Source organism: Biomphalaria glabrata, chromosome 14 (assembly GCF_947242115.1).
Source record: "Biomphalaria glabrata chromosome 14, xgBioGlab47.1, whole genome shotgun sequence".
NCBI lineage: Eukaryota > Metazoa > Mollusca > Gastropoda > Planorbidae > Biomphalaria > Biomphalaria glabrata.
The window spans coordinates 13,396,501-13,416,374 of NC_074724.1; positions in this window are offsets into that span (position 1 = coordinate 13,396,501).

The following is a 19,874-nucleotide window of genomic DNA, read 5'->3' on the forward strand; positions in this document are numbered from 1 at the left end:
AGTATCATGCTTTGTACAACTTTTGATATTATTCATGACAAGCATTGTCTCATTTTCATAACCACTTGAATAGTGAAACAGGTGTTCAAAGTCTTCAATAATTTTATTCACTGCATTTACATTATTTTTATCTCCAAGTTGACTTTATTTTGTCATATGTTACCTCAACCATTTTTCTATAATTTCATGTATGGTATAATTTTAATACATATGAGCATTTCTATTACCATACAAATGCTAAATGGAGGGGGGGGGTAATATGTCACAGATTACATTATAGAATTGTGTGTACATTTCACATTTGAAAGAAATATAAGCCCTCGACATGAGCCTCGGGATTTACCCCTCAAATTTAGACACTTGACAGCACGTCAGGATTTACCCAAGGGACGTGATTAGTATGTTTGAAATCTATTGGCTGATTTGAAATTAAACAAAGACATTTAGCGCCAGAGAATTGGCGAGAGTAAGAAAGTAACGCCAGTCGATAAAATAATGTCATTGTAGACAGTCACGTTTCTAAGAGCTCTGTTTGAAAAGCCTTTGTAATATGTTTCATGCTCATTGATTTGTAATTTGTACATAAACTGTACTTACGTTGTATTTAAATAAAGTTCCAGAGTTTTGTTTTATCAAAGAATCGTCAATTGTGATTCTAGATCGTCATTTTTGTTAACTTTTGAATTCAAGTAAAATCCCCGGCATAACAACACATCGTACCATCTGCATGTTGTCACAATGTAATGTTTGTATGTAATGTATGTATGTATGTAATGTATGTATGTATGTATGTAATGTATGTATGTAATGTATGTATGTGATGTATGTATGTGATGTATGTATGTGATGTATGTATGTGATGTATGTATGTAATGTATGTATGTGATGTATGTATGTAATGTATGTAATGTATGTAATGTATGTATGTAATGTATGTATGTAATGTATGTAATGTATGTAATGTATGTAATGTATGTAATGTATGTATGTAATGTATGTATGTAATGTATGTATGTAATGTATTTATGTTATGTATGTTTGTAATGTATGTATGTAATGTATGTAATGTATGTAATGTATGTAATGTATGTATGTTATTTTATGTTAAGCTATGTATGTTATGTTATGTATGTTATGTCTTGTATGTTATGTCTTGTATATTGTGTTATGTATATATTGTCATGTGTGTTGTGTATGTCATGTATGTTATGTTATGTATTTTATGTTATGTTATGTTATGTATGTTATGTTATCTATGTTATGTTATGTATGTTATGGTATGTATGTTTTGTTATGTATGTTTTGTTATGTATGTTATGTATCTCTTGTATGTTATGTATATTATGTATGTTATATTTTGTATGTTATGTATGTTTTTTATGTTATATATGTTTTGTTATGTATGTATGAATAACTATTTCACCATTCCTGAAAAAAACTTGGCATAAATGTTTCTTAGATCATGGCGAAGACCGTAGTCTAAGTTTAATGTCTCTACCTCAACCTTAAGACCCTAAAAATAGACAAAAGTACCTAATTGTATCTCTATTAAAGTACGAATCTTTTTAACAAATTAGGTAAACCCGTTTTCACACTAATTTATAATTATTTAAATTTGCTGGCCGAACGGGTAAGCCGTTTTCACAAATTTCACACTCTACTTTATGGCAATTTTTTTTTTAAATTGTGAAGGGAACATTCTAAAAGTTTGACATAGATCTTAATTCAGTACAATAGATCAATAACCAATAACGTAGGCCCGCAGGCCGCGGATGATATCCTGCTGCCTTTTTCCTAAACTTGAAAAACGTAATCTCCCTGATATTAAATGGAAACAATATCGGTGGTAGGTGCCCGTCAAAGAAAACGTATGAGGATTATCTAAAAAGTGGAATGACGTCAAAAAAAAAGTATGAGGATTATCTAAAAAGTGGAATGACGTCAAAAAAAAAAAAAAAAAAGCCATAAGCTGAAAAAAAAAGGGGTACAAAGGCAGTTTGTGGCCCACTCAGATCTAGATCCAGAATCCCCCAAAAAAGGAATGCCTTAGTCGCCTAGTTAATGACTAAACACGTTGACCTACATTTAATGAAATCCGAAATAATGTTAAGAGGCCTTATCTGGTTGTAGCAGTGGCGTAACTAGCGAGGGTGTCACCCGGTGCGGTAAGCTCAGGGTGCCATCCCACAAATCGCCTTCAAACATTAAAACATTATTTCACAGTTCTAATAGTAGTATGAGGAGTGCTATAGCGATTTGTTTAGAGCTATTTTAATGTTACTCCAGTATGAATAATTAAAATAGCCCTTTGAGGGGTAAAAGCGATGAAAGATTTTATTTAAGACTACATAAAAAGTCATGCAGGAAGTATTTTCGGGATTTTGACCCAATTAAAGTCATAAACAATATACACATCATTAAAAATTGCGTTTCTGATTTTTTTAAATTGCTTGCACCCCTTCGTTAACTCACAAATATTGTAGCTGCATTATCCTATCCATGAGCTCAACACATCACAAGTCAGGCCCAATCATTTTAAGATATCAGAATTGGTAACATCAGCGTTGGTTATCGTCAAAGAAAAAAATCCTAAAACATTTTCTGTCATTTGAACGCTCCCAATGCTAATATTAAAATGAATCCCTTATTACTTCAGAGATCAATGTTAGGTGTGCTATGATACAAGAGACCACAGCACTTTGTATCATTTGTCGCTTAACGGGGTCTGTTAAAACATTTATAAACAATTTATAACATTTTAGTGCGCAGCGTTGCCTAGCACTCTTCTCAAGAAACATTGTGATGTCAAGCAGTCTGTGCATGATGTGCCTCTTTATTTTCTTCTTCGTTACGTTAATCAGAGCAATGACTTCCCTTTCAATAGTTGTTTTACAAATCTTAAAGCTTGTTAAAGGTTCGTCAGTCTTCTCGTGATTTTCTTATTCTTAACATGTCCACTTATTATCAAAACAATAAAAGTTATAAAAACCAATTGCTTTAGAATTTTTATTCATTAAGTAAAATTTTATATTAAAAAACAATCTAATTCCTTTGAATATTTTTACTGACACATTTTTTAAGTTGTGTGTTGTTTTTTTTTGTTTTTTTTTTGCTAGAAGTGCATTTTTACCACTTGGGTGTCACACCATACCAGGTATCATCCGGTGCGGCCCGATCCCCCGAGCGCCCTAGTGACGTCACTAAGTTGTAGACCTAGATCTATTTTCACTAAAAATTCATGACCTATAAGTTTTAGAGTGAATGGAAGGGAATAGAAAGCTTATTAATTAAGTATTTTATGTTAGTATATTTAATATCCCCCATAAAGAGCATCATATCATGTTTTTGAGTTTTTGCCGTGTCAAATCATATTGGCATCATTGTTTACACGCTATTAATGAGCTTACACTGTTGTTGTGTATAGCTGTAAATATTTAGTTAAGAGGTCTAAATAAAGTTAAAAAAAAAGTAAATTTTTCCCTTTCAGACCTTGCGATTTATAGGGCAGATGATGTAAAGGTCATAAGTTTCTGTGGCCCATAGTTAACGAGGGTGTCATGTAGCCAGCACAACGACCAACCGCCTTTGCCTTCCCCAACTAATGTCAGGTACCCATTAGAGCTGGATGGACTCAGAGGTGCCCAAGGATTTCGAAGTTTAAAATCCCAGTCTTCACCAGAGTTTGAACTCGGAATTCCCGGTTCCAAAACCAAGCGATTTACCGCTCAGCCACCGCGCCTCCAAGAGGTCTAAATGTGCATTAGTGAATTCAAGTAAATTGAAGATGAAAAAGATGTGTAGTTGTAATAAGCTTTTAAAAACACAATGTAAAGTAAATTGTATCATGTTAGTAGTTTATTACTATTATTCAATAATATGCCTTTACTCTGCGCAATATTATGACCTGTAACGTCCGTATCACTACGCGGAGCATGTAATAATGCGCGCGATATGAATGAAATATGAGAATGTAGGTCATCACAAGCTATTCACATTTATAGCCAACGAATTTATGTAAAAAATGTTTTTAAAACACACATGTTAAGGTTAATATTCACTAAATAATATAATGAATGGACAAGATTCCAAATGTGTAGGCCTATGTGTAAAAGTAACAAGATTACAAAGAGAGTTTGTGTTACACAAACTCAGAGGCGGCCCCCGTCGAAGTCGGATCCCTGTCGGATCTGCATATTCGCAAATAATATTCAAGAGGTGATTTAATTTTGATGTAAAATTTTTACACGTTTCGGATGTTCCTTCAGAGTTGAAGATAATTACTTCCTAGTCCAAACCTCCCGCAGGACGACGGGAGATGGGAGCGGGCAGGGTTTGAACCCTGGGCCATCTATAAATCTGAACGACAGTCCAGCGCGCAAACCGCAAGACCAGGCAGCCATCCGATGGTCAAAAGTAATAAGGTTTCAAAGATTCATTTGCCGTAAATTTAAATTTAATAAAAAAATAGTAGATTAGTTTTAGTATATCAAAACATTACAATATTGATCAAAACGTTTGGAAATGAAAATCTACACTTTTTTTTTACACTTTAAGTTTAGAAATTGAAATTCTACATCTTAATCTAGTCTATTTTAGTCTAAACTAGATCTAGAAATTCTAGATCTAGACTCTTAAATAATTTTAATTAGAATATAAATCCAGATCTAGATATACTGTAATAAAAATCTAGATCTAGTTTAAAAAATCTAGATTAGATCTAAATCAAGATATCATTCCTTTTTTAAACGCAAGTCACATAACGAGGCTTAATAAACATTACTATACCGAGTTCTTTTTTCATTTCATTTGAAGAATTAATTCCATATAACGTCAGAGGGAAAAAAAAACACAACGTCACACGGCCTAGCTAGACTAAAAATCGCCTTCATCTATAAGAGCCATTTATCGAGTGTTCATAGACTTTGGTGCACCGAGTGCGTTCTTTAAGCATTTCATTTAAAGAATTCATTCCATATGACGTCAAAGGAAAAAAAACACTACGTCACACGGCCTAGCTAGAATAAAAATCGCCTTCATCATTACGAGCCTTTTATCGAGTGTTCATAGACATTGGTGCACCGAGTGCGTTCTTTTAGCATTTCATTTAAAGAATTCATTCCATATGACGTCAAAGGAAAAAAAACACTACGTCACAAGGCCTAGCTAGACTAAAAATCACCTTTATCAACACGAGCCATTTCTTGAGTGTTCATAGACATTGGTGCACCGAGTGCGTTCTTTTAGCATTTCATTTAAAGAATTCATTCCATGTGACGTCAAAGGAAAAAAAACACACTACGTCACACGGCTTAGTTAGACTAAAATATGTTTTCATTAATACAAGCAATTTTTTCGAGGGTTAATAGACATTGGTGCACCGAGTGCGTTCTTTTAACATTACATTTAAAGAGTCCATTCATATGACGTCAAAGAAAAAAAATTCCATTACCTCACAATAGGCTAGTACAGGTACCATAAAAAAAATGTCTTTATTTACACGAGATATTTAACGAGGGTTCATAGACATTGGTGCACTGAGTTCTAATAGATATTATTTAAAAAGGATCAAAGCCACATTGTTTTTGCGTTTTGTCTGTCAGTCGGTCTGTCCGTTATCTTGATATAAAAAAAACAACTAAAAGTTATTAAAAATTGATTAACCTTTATTTTACGTTTCAAAACATCGCAATAATTTTTAGGTATGAACACAATTGAAAAGTTTATATAATAGATTGTTCCGGATGTTTGTATAAATAGTAAAAGAAAAAGAGAATTTCAGATAAATGTAATACCGTTAATTAAATTTTTTGGATGGTCTCGTATAAAAATTAGATGTACTACAGCCACGTGGAGAGATTTTCATACCTTACTTTCGTGTTTGGATTCTGTTTTCCTTAAAAATCGGAACATAATATTAACGATAATTAGATTTTTTAATGTTTTAGGTAGAAAGTTAAATGTACTGTAAGAGAGTAGTGAGTTAAAATATTTTTTATAAAAATCCGTAAAAACATTATTTCGTAAATGAGAAGATTATTTGTTTATTAATTAGAAGAGGGAGTTCAAACAATTATTTGGCGTTAGTAGATTTTTAAATAAATTCGGAAATTTCTGGCGACGAGTTGTAAGAAACAAAATCCGGAACTTTCTTTATCGATTACAAAACTTCTATGTTATGTTTTACAAGAAAATTAAATGTCTAAAAAGGAATTTTCAGTAATCAATTCCAGTAAATTACTTTTTTAAAAAGCCTTATGCGATTTCAAACAATAATTAGGCATAATTCATGTTTTATAAAACAATATCCGGAACATTTTTACAATTAATGAAATATAAGTCAGTATAGAGATTTTGATTTAGCATTAATTTGCTATTTACATAAAAAACGGAACAACATATTATTGATAATGTGTTTTTGCAACGTTTAAGCATGGAAATTGAATGTAATATAAGTTAGAAGAGCAAACAAACATTTGTTGGCGTTGATTAGTTTTGCACAAAAAAATCCGGAACAATCAATTTTAGATACTTAAAACTATTGAGATGTTATGGGAGGAACATTAAAGGGTAAATCAGATTTTCAATAGCTTTTAGAGTTCTAGTTTTTTAAATCTAATCGTGACGGACAGACCGACTAACAGACAAAACGCACAAAAATAAGCTTCTTTTATTCGGATGGGGGCACTAAACAAAAAATAAATAAAATCTGATTTTTAAAAAAAGTTTAAGGAATTGGTTTAGCACCTGATCATGTTGCGACGTTACGCTACTGCACGAAAATTGCTGCATAAAAAGTCCATTTAAAAAAATGTGCGTGATATTTACATACAAAGTGCATTATTAGCCTTTATAAACAAACAGAAATGTTTTCTTTTAATTTTAGCAGCTAGTTGACCAGAAAAAACGTCTTTAACTATTATTTGTATTTGTTGTAAACATTTCCTGTACATTTTAAAAATATATTTGACTTAGTGATACTGAAAAAAAAAAAAAATTGTCCATCTTTGTTAGCATATTGTAACATTGCCTCCCTTACATTTACGTAATTGTTTTAGAATTGGTGTATTTTTATGAAAAAATCGCTTGCATAATTAATTTTATAAATTAAACGGTTTGCTTTTAGAAAACCAAAAGTAGTCGTTGCACCTAAACTTTTCAAGCCGGATTTAATGATGAAATAATATTTTTCATATCTCTTTTAGTTTTCGAGATCTGAGTGTGACAGACGGACAGACGGACAGACGGACAGACGGACATTTTGCACAAACCTAATAGCGGCTTTTTCCCCTTACGGGGGCCGCTAAAAATTAATGTTTGCGAAACGTGGAACATAGTATTAGACCTAGCCTTGGCGAATGACAACATTGCGAGATACATACTTACATACATACAAAAATACATATATACATACGCTTTACGGTTCGGAAGTCAAGCGCTTTACCGCTCAGACACCGCGCCTCGTGTCACTTGAAGCCACATGAAAATTGTCATGTGAAGAACTGCATAATATTGATGTTGATAGAACTGTACGAGATGATGAATCATGAACAAGAAAAGTCAGCAGGAAAAAAATATTGACACATTGTTTTTCTAACCTAAAAAAAGGGTAGAATTTATAGTGTACCTAACATTTATTTTAACGACAGGGCATCATATATCCTAGATACGCTACTGCAAAAAATACTGCACAGTGGCCCATTCTGTATTAAAATTGTAAATCCTTGAAAGTCGTGGACTTGGACTTTTTATGTTTTGATCTTGTGAACTGTTCTTGTTTTCACCTTTATGCACGTGAATGTATCCCAATATGATATACATAAATCTTATGAATAAGTAACATCAGTGAATAAGATACAAAGGGAACATAAAGTACAATCCATCTTTCCATAGTTGAAATTGGATCCGTTGAACCAAGCAAACGATTTTTGTTTTATAACAAGGGCTTCGTGATTTAAAATACTATATTTAGTATTAAAAAATATGTCACATTTTACAATATCTCAGCGACTTGAAACAGCCAATACTTTGTTACAATACTATGATAATAATTTTGATTACTCTATTTTCGCTCTTTGTCTTTCGAGGCATATGTCACCACATTAACTAAATTCTATATTGTAACTTGAACAAGAGAGTTCTGCATTCAAATAGCCACCATTTTAAGGTTGAGTTCGAAGAGATTGAATAATACGGAAACGGACTTGTGGTGTAGGTGAGACATATTGAGCAGTTAGATTTTGTTATAGTTCTGAAATTTCTGAAACTGGTTGATGCTATTTGTTATAGTTCTGAAATTTATGAAACAGTTTGATGTTGTTTATTATAGTTCTGAAATGTGTGAAACACTTAGATGTGTTATAGCTTTTAATATATATATGAAACAGTTAAATGTTGTTTTAGTTCTGAAATTTATGAAACAGTTTGATGTTGTTTGTTACGATTCTGAAAGTTATGAAACAGTTAGATGTTATTTATTATAGTTCTGAAATTTATTAAACAGCTAGATGTTGTTTGTTATAACTCTGAAATTTATGAGACAGTTAGATGTTGTTTGTTATAGTTCTGAAAGTTATTACCAGGGTCGGTCCTACAGATTGCGGGGCTCTATTCAAAACGGATTTCTCGATGCCTTTTCTGGGTTGTGATAAGGATAAGTGAAAATTACGATTTTGTATTAGAAATTAATTTGTCTTTGCATATTATTCATACTTTACTAAGTGCAATATCAGTGTCAATTTACCTTTACAAGCAATCTACAATAGATGGTAGTTTTTCAACAAAAAGCTGATAAACATTCGGATCTGCCTTTTAGATTTACTATCGACTAGCAAAATATTGCTTTTTTAAGAGGTCAAGATATATTTAGATCTATATTTATATGCCAGTGATTATTAAAGTAAATTAAGTATTCTTACTTCTTGTTTTGGTTGAAATTCGCGTTATTATTACATTTTCATTAAATGAAAGCTGACAATGCCTTTTTTTTTAAATTGGTAGTAAGATTTGATTTTCCCATATTGAATGACACCCCGAAATGACAAATTTGTCTGTTTCTAAGGAGATTTGCATACGTTTTCAGAAGATTTTAATAATTTCAGGAGATTATTATGAATTTTTCGTACATATTAAAATTTTCAGGATAAATCAAGAAATCCTTTAATAATAAAAAAAATGGCTTATTTAAATAATTTACACCTAGAATTCGCGCGGGCTCTATGAAAGTGCGGGGCCCACTGCGGCCTCATAGGTTGCAGTGGCCTAAGATCAACCCTGGTTATTAAGCACTTAGATGTTTGTTTGGTATAGCTCTGAAAGTTATGAAACACTTAGATTTTGTTTGCTATAATTTTGAAATTTATGAAACAGATGGGTTTTTAAAACTATAGTTCTGGAATGTATAAAACAGATGTTAAGTTGTTTGTCATAGTTCTAAAATTGTACATTCATTTCCAGGTAACGAAAATGTATACAGTCTAAATATAATTTTAAGTCCAATGAAAAAAAATATTGGTATTGAATGTAATATTATAAAATCTAAAATACGATGAGAAGTTTAAAACTATTAAATCTACCACATAGATAAATATTTTTAAAAAATCTGAGATTTTATTGTATCTTAAAAGCTGGCCATTGCCATTATTAAGAAATACTGCGTGATAGGTTTCTTTACAGGCGGTTAGTGTAGCCTATATGTTAGCTAAATCTTACAATCTGTCCATGCTGTCATCAATAGGGAGATATTGGATTTTTTTTTCTGTTTCTTTGGCATAGATCTCTGCCACAGCTTGGCGCTTTTCTTTTTGATCTTCGTCGATAGTCGTGCCAATATTTTATTCAGATTTTCAAGATGGGTTCAATAATGTCCTGGACGCTGAATTGAACTACTTTATCGCCAACTAAATCAAAAAGAATTCACATATAATTTTGAGAACATCACAGTGCATGGCGGTTAATCTTCGTATCAAATCTCTATTTGTTATCGATAGTGGCCTAGGCATTATATCCAAGGCATAAAAAAGCCAGGCATGGTACAATGTTCTACTTTACCTAGGCATTGTACAGAATGGCAAGATGCTCTCCGCAATGACTAGAACTGATTGAAGCAATGTGATATTTGAATTTGTTTATTAATAATAGGCCTATATATTTCTTGGAATTATATTTCCATTTGCCAGAATGTAAATAGTAAATAAATAAATACATATATATATATATATATATATGTATATATATAATATGTATATATGAATTTATCTATACACACGTGTGTTTGTGTGTACTTGTTTAAAGTGAAAATTTTAAAAAGTCACAAGAAAACTTGTAGCTAGACCTATATCTCTTCAGATCATGGCATTCTACAAGCAACTTAAACCAATGCTTTACTGCATCATCTTTTTGGGATTTGTAGTCTTCATAGCTCTTACCAGCACAGACAGCTGGCTGCTTAAGACCACAACGTCAGCTGCATTTAAACACCTGAAAGAAAAACTCTTCGGTGACCCGTTTCATGGGTTTGATGCTTCCGGATCGAGCTCTGAGACTATCGTTGGCATTAATAGTTCCATTCAAAACACCAGAGACTATTCCTATAAACAAACTGTTAATTTTAGTTTACAGCGAGGAACTGTAAACATTCTGTCAAGTTCTGAAGACATAAACAAAAGTCTCAGCTGTTCCCCGACTACTTTTGTGAAGTGTCACAAGCCTACTCGCGATGTACCACCAACGAATATATCGTATGGAATTGGTATGCTCAGACGGCCACACTGGATGACCATCAAAAACAGTTTCAACATGAGCAGCTGTCCGTACACCAATTGTTACTTTCAAGATGGTAACATTAACGAATCGACCAGCGTTGTTTTCATACACTTAGTACTTCTGAATGACGAGTTCAAACCTATTAAAAGATGGACACATCAGTTGTATGCGGCATCGATATGGGAGGCACCTCCTCTCACAAATGCACAACTTTTAGAAGGCGAGTATATTCTACTGTATTTTATCCACCCTGACTGTCTTTGTAGTAAAGTACTGCGTCTTAAAGTACTGCGTCTTACTTTAACTCTTCTCAACTTACATAGAGCCGTATTCCGCTCAACTCAGCGGTTCCGAGTCGTACTCAACTCTACCGAATTAGAGCCGTATTCAGCTCAACTCAGCTGTTCCAAATCGTACTCAACTCTACCGAATCAGAGCCGTATTCAGCTCAACTTAACTGTTCCGAGTCGTACTCAACTCTACCGAATCAGAGCCGTATTCAGCTCAACTCAACTGTTCCGAGTCGTACTCAACTCTACCGAATCAGAGCCGCACACGTCTTATTTTAACTGTAGCGACTGTAACGACTCAAGTCCACTGTAGTACATTGAATAGACTTTAACGACTATGATCCACTCCAGTTAACTCAACCCTACACATCTCTTCTACTGTCTCACACTGTAGACAACAGTACCGACGAACATACCGACGACTGACTTATCACATTAAATCTCTGGTTTATTTAGTGTCCCTAATCGCTTCTCCAATGCTGCACAAACACCGATAGTACCTTCTGGAACATCAATTGAAGATACGTCACATCCTGTCTTTGTTGATACACGTACATTCCAGAAAACACTTGCTGCTGTGTCATCTCGCCGGGGTCAAACTTAGTAACCTCCACCTGCCACTGTTCTTTTGTAACAATATTATACTGTAATATTATACTGTCATATTATACTTAACTATAGATCTGAACTAAATATTTATATTTAAATACAAAATTTTTCCAGAGATCATAATTTCTATCATTATTGAATATTTTGTTCTTTATTTCACCGTCTTCTTTGATATGTGATTGATCAGTTCAATATGCATCAGTAAGAATCATCCTAGACTTTATAGTCATCAAGAGCTGATATTAAGTTCTTGACAATATTAATCTATAATATTAAGTACCGTGAAAACGAGTTTACCAGATTTGTTAATTTGTTAAAACATCTCCTTCTTTAATATATATATATATATATATATCTGTAATATTTTACGTCTCGAGAGACGATCTTTTCCCTATGCAACTTCTTGTTTGACTAAAGAGGCCAATCCTTGATACACAGCTGCGATCGCAGGTTGGGCATATATAATCACCAGGCGCCGTTGCATTTTCACCCTTCTTTCTGCTTCTGTTGTGTATGACATCTGCAATCTGTGACCCTTCCTTTATGCTCTCTCTCCATGTGGATCTGTCCAGTGCCACCTCTTCCCAGTTGTCATATATATATATATATATATATATTCATGTTTAGGTTCTTCCGGTTGTGAGTGGGACATTAAGTAAACACTACAATCTAACGAACTTGTATCTTGTTTAAACTAGATCTAGATCTAGATTTCTAATTAAAGTCTTTGTAGATTGTAGATGTAGAATTTCTAGATCGTCTAAAATTATAAAGACTATCTATATGTTTCAAGATCTAGAATTTCCATTATATAATTTCAATAGAATAAGAGCTCTACAGGAGGTGCGGTTTGATGGGAGGTAATGTACTTGGCTACCGAACCTGGGGTCCTGGGTTCGAATTCTGGTTAATACTGGAATTTTTAATTTCGGGATCTTCAGGCGCCTCTGAGTCCACCTGACATTAGTTGAGGAAAAGTAAAGATTGGTCGTTGTGCTGGTTACATGACACCTTCGTAACCCGTAGGCCATAGAAACAATTGCTAATTTTTCAGTCATCCACTGCACCTAAACTCGTCCCCGGACGCCTTGACCAAATCTAGCGTCTGATAAAGGGTGGGCTTTAGGGCGAAAGAGTGACTTCCTCCTCACTTTAATAAAAATTTTCAGCGTAAGTCACATAGTCATTCCCCCCAAAAAAAAACCCAATGCAAAGCCCTCAGCACCCTAGTTGACAAAAGTGGTAATCATCGAAATACGATGTACGAGCTATATATATATATTAGAGATGTATGTCTAATCTGCGTCTGTATAATTTGTACTGTTCAGCAAATAGGTTGCAAATTACTAGCGAGTTCTTGGTTACAGACATGCAGACGAATAATACAACTCCACAAATAGAGTGAATACCCAACAGGCGTATGAAGAAGTAGGCCTATAACTGTTTAATTCACAACGGGAGCAGTCTAGTCTCAGTCACTATCACGTACGATCTGACTTCTACGAAAGCCTAGCCTCAACTTTCCCTTAAATCTATCTAAGCTACAGTCTCGCTTTGGATCAATATCGTCACAAGTATGCCTCAGTATCAGTCACCTAAAATGCGTCATTACAATATATACTTTTTTTTTCGGCGCAATTTTGTATTTTGCTATTTCGCCAGTTCACGTCTTTTGGTCTCTTTATATAAAAAAAAAGAAGACTAAATAAATCAGACTGATGCGCTCCCTGGTCATGGCCACATTTTTATATGTTTTCGAGTCTTGGACGGTGACTGCAGAGCTAGAGAGGAGGATCCCAGCTCTGCAACTGAAATGCTACAGAAGGATCCTAGGTATCTCATTTAAAGACAGCATCGCAAACTAAGCGATTAGAGACAGGGTCACTGCAGCGATAGGATCCCATGATGACCTGCTAAATATTGTAAAAAAAAAAACGCAAGCTTAAAATCTATGGCCATATTACAAGATCTGTGGGGCTTGCAAAGACCTTCCTTCAGAGAACAGTACCAGGAAAAAGAAGAAGAGGCAGACAAAGAAAGCGATAGGAGGATAACATAAAATAATGAATGGGCCTTCCATTGAAAGAGGTTTTAAACAAGGCATAAGACAGGGAGAAATGCAGAAAGACGGTCGACTAATCTTGCTTGGTGCCCCATCGGTTCAACAGACTAAGGGATAGGTAAAGGTAAAATTGCAATTCGAACATGATTTATTTTCCAAACAATGTACTAGGTACTACTAGTACTAAGGTACTAGAAATCTAAGAAAACCATTTAACTATATTGAATCTAAAGTTTCTCAGTTTACTGAATCTCCAGTAACTTATGCGCAGTCACCCTAACCCAGTAACTTAATGAAGAATCTTGTTTCTGTAGTCACATGATCCCGGTCGCGTACCCGTATTCTCATGACCCCAGTCACTTAATTACAGTCACAGATTCGCAGTAACATGAATCCAGTTACTTGATTCACAGTCACGAATAAGTTGTCACATGACCCGGGATATGTATCTGTAGTCACATGATCACAGTCAATTAATTATAGTCACATATCTGCAGTCACATGAACACAATAAGATAATCAGTATCACATGATCACAGTCAATTAATTATAGTCACATATCTGCAGTCACATGAACCCAATAAGATAATCAGTATCGCATAATCCCAGTCACCTAATTAAGTCACTTATTCGCAATCACAGTCACTTAATCCACACTTTTGTATCAGTAGTCACATGATACAAGTCACGTATCTGCCATAAGTCACTTTTTCGCAATCACAGTCACGTAATCCACACTTTTGTATCAGTAGTCACATGATACAAGTCACGTATCTGCCATAAGTCACTTATTCGCAATCACAGTCACTTAATCCACACTTTTGTATCAGTAGTCACATGATACAAGTCACGTATCTGCCATAAGTGACTTATTTGCATTCACAGTCATTTAATCCACACTTTTGTATCAGTAGTCACATGATACAAGTCACGTATCTGCCATAAGTCACTTATTCGCAATCACAATCACTTAATTCACACTTTTGTATCAGTAGTCACATGATACAAGTCACGTGTCTGCCATAAGTCACTTATTCGCAATCACAGTCATTTAATCCACACTTTTGTATCAGTAGTCACATGATACAAGTCAGGTATCTGCCATAAGTCACTTATTCGCAATCACAGTCACTTAATCCACACTTTTGTATCAGTAGTCACATGATACAAGTCACGTATCTGCCATAAGTCACTTATTCGCAATCACAGTCACTTAATCCACACTTTTGTATCAGTAGTCACATGATACAAGTCACGTATCTGCCATAAGTCACTTATTCGCAATCACAGTCACTTAATCCACACTTTTGTATCAGTAGTCACATGATACAAGTCACGTATCTGCCATAAGTCACTTATTCGCAATCACAGTCACTTAATCCACACTTTTGTATCAGTAGTCACATGATCTCAGCCAAGTGTTAGTGACAGTGAACGTAACATAAGGATCTAACGCTCTGAACGTTTGATAGATGTTTGTAAAATGTTTGACATGTTTCAGATGTTCCTTCAGAGTTGAAGATAGTTTACTTCCTAGTCCAAACCTCCCGCAGGACGACGGGGGATGGGAGCGGGCAGGATTTGAACCCTGGACCATCGATAAATCTGAACGACAGTCCAGCGCGCAAACCGCACGACCAGGCAGCCATCTCAAAAAGATCGAATTCAAATCTTATAGCTCGAATTCAAATCTTATAGCTCGAATTTAAATCTTATAGCTCGAATTCAAATCTTATAGCTAGAATTCAAATCTTATAGCTCGAATTCAAATCTTATAGATCGAATTCAAATCTTATAGCTCGAATTCAAATCTTATAGATCGAAATCAAATCTTATAGATCTATTTCAAATCTTATAGCTCGAATTCAAATCTTATAGATCGAATTCAAATCTTATAGCTCGAATTCAAATCTTATAGCTCGAATTCAAATCTTATAGATCGAATTCTGATTTTTTTTTTCTTCTATAGATAGGACCTCGTACTGGAACTCTGTGTTTAATTTGACTGCCACCTATCGTGTAGACGCAAATATCTTTGTGCCTTATGGAGAAATTCAGTTTAAACCGATTCCTGTTGAAAAAAGTCCAAATTATTGTAAGTACGATTGCATTCATAAAAGCTAATGTGAAATGCATGAATCCAAAAGATCAGTATTAAAAGTCTCTTTGATAAAATGTTAATATCATCTTCATCATCATTAAACTCCATTAGAGTGAGGGCTTGAGAGGCTCAAATCCTCTCTTGCAAGAGCCCTAGACAGAAACCCTGCTGTCTTGCGTAGTGCATGAATGTCGCCATACAGGTCGAGAATTTTGGGTTTCCCAGACCTGTCGAGACGGAGATCAGCAAGTCTGGGGCAGTCAAACAGAATATGAGGCACGGTTTCCTCTTCTTCCCCGCAGCGAGGGCACCGTAAATCGAAATTTGGCCATAGCCGAAAGAAATATGAGCCAACAGGACAGTGGCCTGTCCTGCACTGTGCTGTAATAGCTTGCTCAGGCCTGGACAGCCTCCACCACGGGGAAGTGCGGTCAGGGCGCCTCATGCGCTCCCAGATTCCTCGGGCTTTTTGGGACTTGTCCCAGCACTCAAACCACATTTCCATTTCTGTTTTTTTGTATTATAGCCAGGGCTTGATGAAAGCTTACAGCCTGATCAGTGGGTGGAATTTGCCCTCCCTGGTGGGCCAAAGAGTCTGCGATTGTGTTGCCAGTCACACCTATGTGACTCGGTACCCACTGCATTATTACAGGGGTGCCATAGCGTTGTTTGATGTTATGTGAAGCCATGATGACAGTGTTGATATTGGGGGGCCATGGTCCGGGGCTTTGCAAAGCATGTAGCACAGATTTTGAGTCAGTGACCACAACAATCTGTGTTGCCCTCAAATGTCCCTCGCCGAGTTGAGAGTCAATGACTTTTAAGGCTTCACAGACTGCCATGGTCTCCGCATCAAAACTGCAAACACTACCACATGGTCCAAAGATTTTGACTGTGTGAGATCCAAGAAAGTCGATGTAGGCTCCATAGCCTGCTCTTCCAGAATCAATTGATGCCGATCCATCAGTGTATGCAAAAATAGCACTGGGCTTGAAGGTATTAATGGTCTCCAGAGCTAGGATTTGAAGGTCGTTAGATGAACGACTTTGCTTAGTGGCATTAGGGTCTACTAATTTCAAGCATATGTCTGGGGTTGTTGGGCGACACCAAGGGGGAAGGGGATGAAAGCGTTGAATGTTTTGTCGGTTGGTGGAGAGGCCAGCTTCATCAGATTGTCTAGTGGCATGATGCATAAAAGACTGCATCTGGATACGTCTTCTGCATCTCCAACCATCCACTAGTTTTCTAGCTGGGAGGTATTCATCCAGCCTTTTATACCGCTCATAGCAGGTCAGTACTGACCTTTCCCTCCTAAGGGTTAGTGGAGCTATATTAGCCATTATTTCAGCCGCATTCACTGGACTTGTCCTAAAGGTTCCACAGACAAATCTTAGTGCTTGGGACTGTATTTTATCAAGTTTTTCAAGAGCAGTCCTAGAGCCATAAATTTGCACAGGTAGGCTGTAGTCTATCTATGATCGGACTTCTCCTAAATACAGGGATCGGAGCATGTCTGCTCGGGCTCCCCACTTCGTGGATGCCAGCTTCCGCACAATGCAAAGTTTCCCTGAGGCCTTTCTTACAACATCCTGGATGTGCTCACACATTTTTAGTTTGCGATCTAAAGTTACACCAAGGTACTTGGGTAGCTTTTCCATGCTGAGAGCCACTCCTTTGAGGGAGAGCTGGAAAGGTTGCCCGAGAATGCCAGTCCCGAGCGTGAACAGAGAATAGACCGTCTTGGAGGTGTTTATTTCTAGCCTCCATTTTTGTGTGTATGAGCAGAGCGTATGGAGGTCTTCTTGTAGCACTTTTTGTATAGAGGTTGCGCTCCTTCCGGATTTCCAAAGGACAATATCATCAGCATATAGCAGCTTTTGGCATTTTAGCTGAGCCGGTAGGTCATTTATGAAGGCCGTGAAAAGGGCGCATGACAGGACGGAGCCCTGGGGGAGGCGGTGCTCGAGGGTCATTTCCCCTGAGACTTCTCCGTACATCCTTGTTCTTATTGTACGCTCTTGTAGGAAGTCTCTAATCCAGTAATATATCCGTCCCCGCACCCCCACGGCTCTTATCTTATGAAGCAAACCAGGCCGCCATACTTTATCATATGCCTGTTTTAAGTCAATGAAGACTGCGTATGTGCTTTCGGTCCTTTGGAATCCATCTGCTACGCTCTGCACAAAAATGTTGACTTGGTCTATAGCGGACATTCCAGCCCTAAAACCAGCCTGTTCTGTAGCTATAAGACGGGCACTCTCAAGGTATCAAACCAGACGCTCATTTACCATTTTTTCAGCCATCTTTCCCACACAAGATGTGAGTGAGATGGGCCTGTAGCCCTCAGCAGTGGAAGCATCTTTTCCCTTTTTTGGTATAGGAATAATGGTGGCACGTTTTCAGGCCCTGGGCAGATGGTCCCAGGTTCTATTTACGAATGCCAAGAGCACGGCCCTTCCTTTCCCCCCTACATGTTTAAGCATTTCGGGGGTAATACCATCCGGCCCGGGAGCCTTTTTAAGCTGGCATTTCCTTATGTTAATATAGAAACAAGAAATATTTAAAAAAAAAAAAAAAAATTTTCTGTTTTTTTTTTTAAAAAAAAAGCTTAGTGTAATTGTATCAATTAGTTTTGATCATTCATCTAATTACATTTTAATAGATCTAGAGTCTAGACTAACAATAATAATATGTGCGATTATTAATATTTTGACCAATTGTTTTGTTGTAGCGCAGTTAGATGCTAAAAGAGTTCTCAATGCGCAATGATCCAATCACCAATCTAGATCAGGTGGTAAGGGTCAGGGAGAAAGAAGTGCTTACGAAATTAAAGGTTTTTTTTTAGTTTCAAGCTTTACGCGACGACCTAATCCACTAGAGAAATTATAAAAGGGAATAAATAACTCATACTATACATCTGTCATGTATAACATCTGTCTCTTGTTTGATACCAAACAAAATAATTATTGACCTATACAATTATTTATTCTTAATTAAACAGGTGCAAGAAATAAGTTTGCAAACATTTTAACTTGATTTGTAATTTGGTTTAGGAGAAAAAAAGTGTCAAAAATTTTTTCGTGACAAACAGATGTTATGAGCTGATATAAGCTTTGTAATAAATAAAAGCAAAATATATAAATTCTTTTTCTTTTAAACAAACAGACAAAGCTTATCTAAAGGGGAAGAACTCCGTCCTTCAAACTATATCCACTAATAATGCACCATTTATTATCAGTATTCAATATCAAACACAATAATTAATTAACAATAATTAATTGACTAATTCAATACTTTTGTTTATTAATTTATTTTTCAGTTCATACAATAATTAATTTGTTTATGATATAAACTTATCGGAGAATGTGTGAGAGAGAAATATCGGTGACAATTATTTTAAGGGGACTAACCCCAACAATAAAAGGAATATAGGGCAAAATTAAAACGGGTTTACCCAATTTGTTCATTGAAATGGATTATGAAGTACGTCAGGACGTCGAAGTTCGCATTTATAAGGAACGAATTTATGTAAAAATGCTTTTGAAACACAAATGTGAAGGTTAATTTTATTAAATAATGAAATCAGTAGACTATATTATGTAATATTATGAGTCAAAGTATCTATGCAAAGTATAGTTTTTAAAATTAGATCTAGATCTAGATACTTTCGATCTTGTCTCTGTAAACATGGCCTAGATCCATGAAATAACAACACTTTCATAGAGTTGGGTAACTTTTTTTTTTGAAGGTCTTAAGTTTATTTTAGGGCTACTATGCATACGCTACGATTTCAGTTTGTACACAAGGAACATTTTTGTACAAGTTTTATCAAAATTGGTCAAACGGTTTTGATTTCTATGCGGGACATACATACATACGCCTTCTATTATGCTATATATATATATATATATATATATATATATATATATATATATATATATATATATATATATATATATATATATATATAAGATAATGATTCAGATGAATTAATAAAAAGAACTTATTGTCGTCTTAGGAATAATTATTATCTAGAAGAATTTGACTGAGC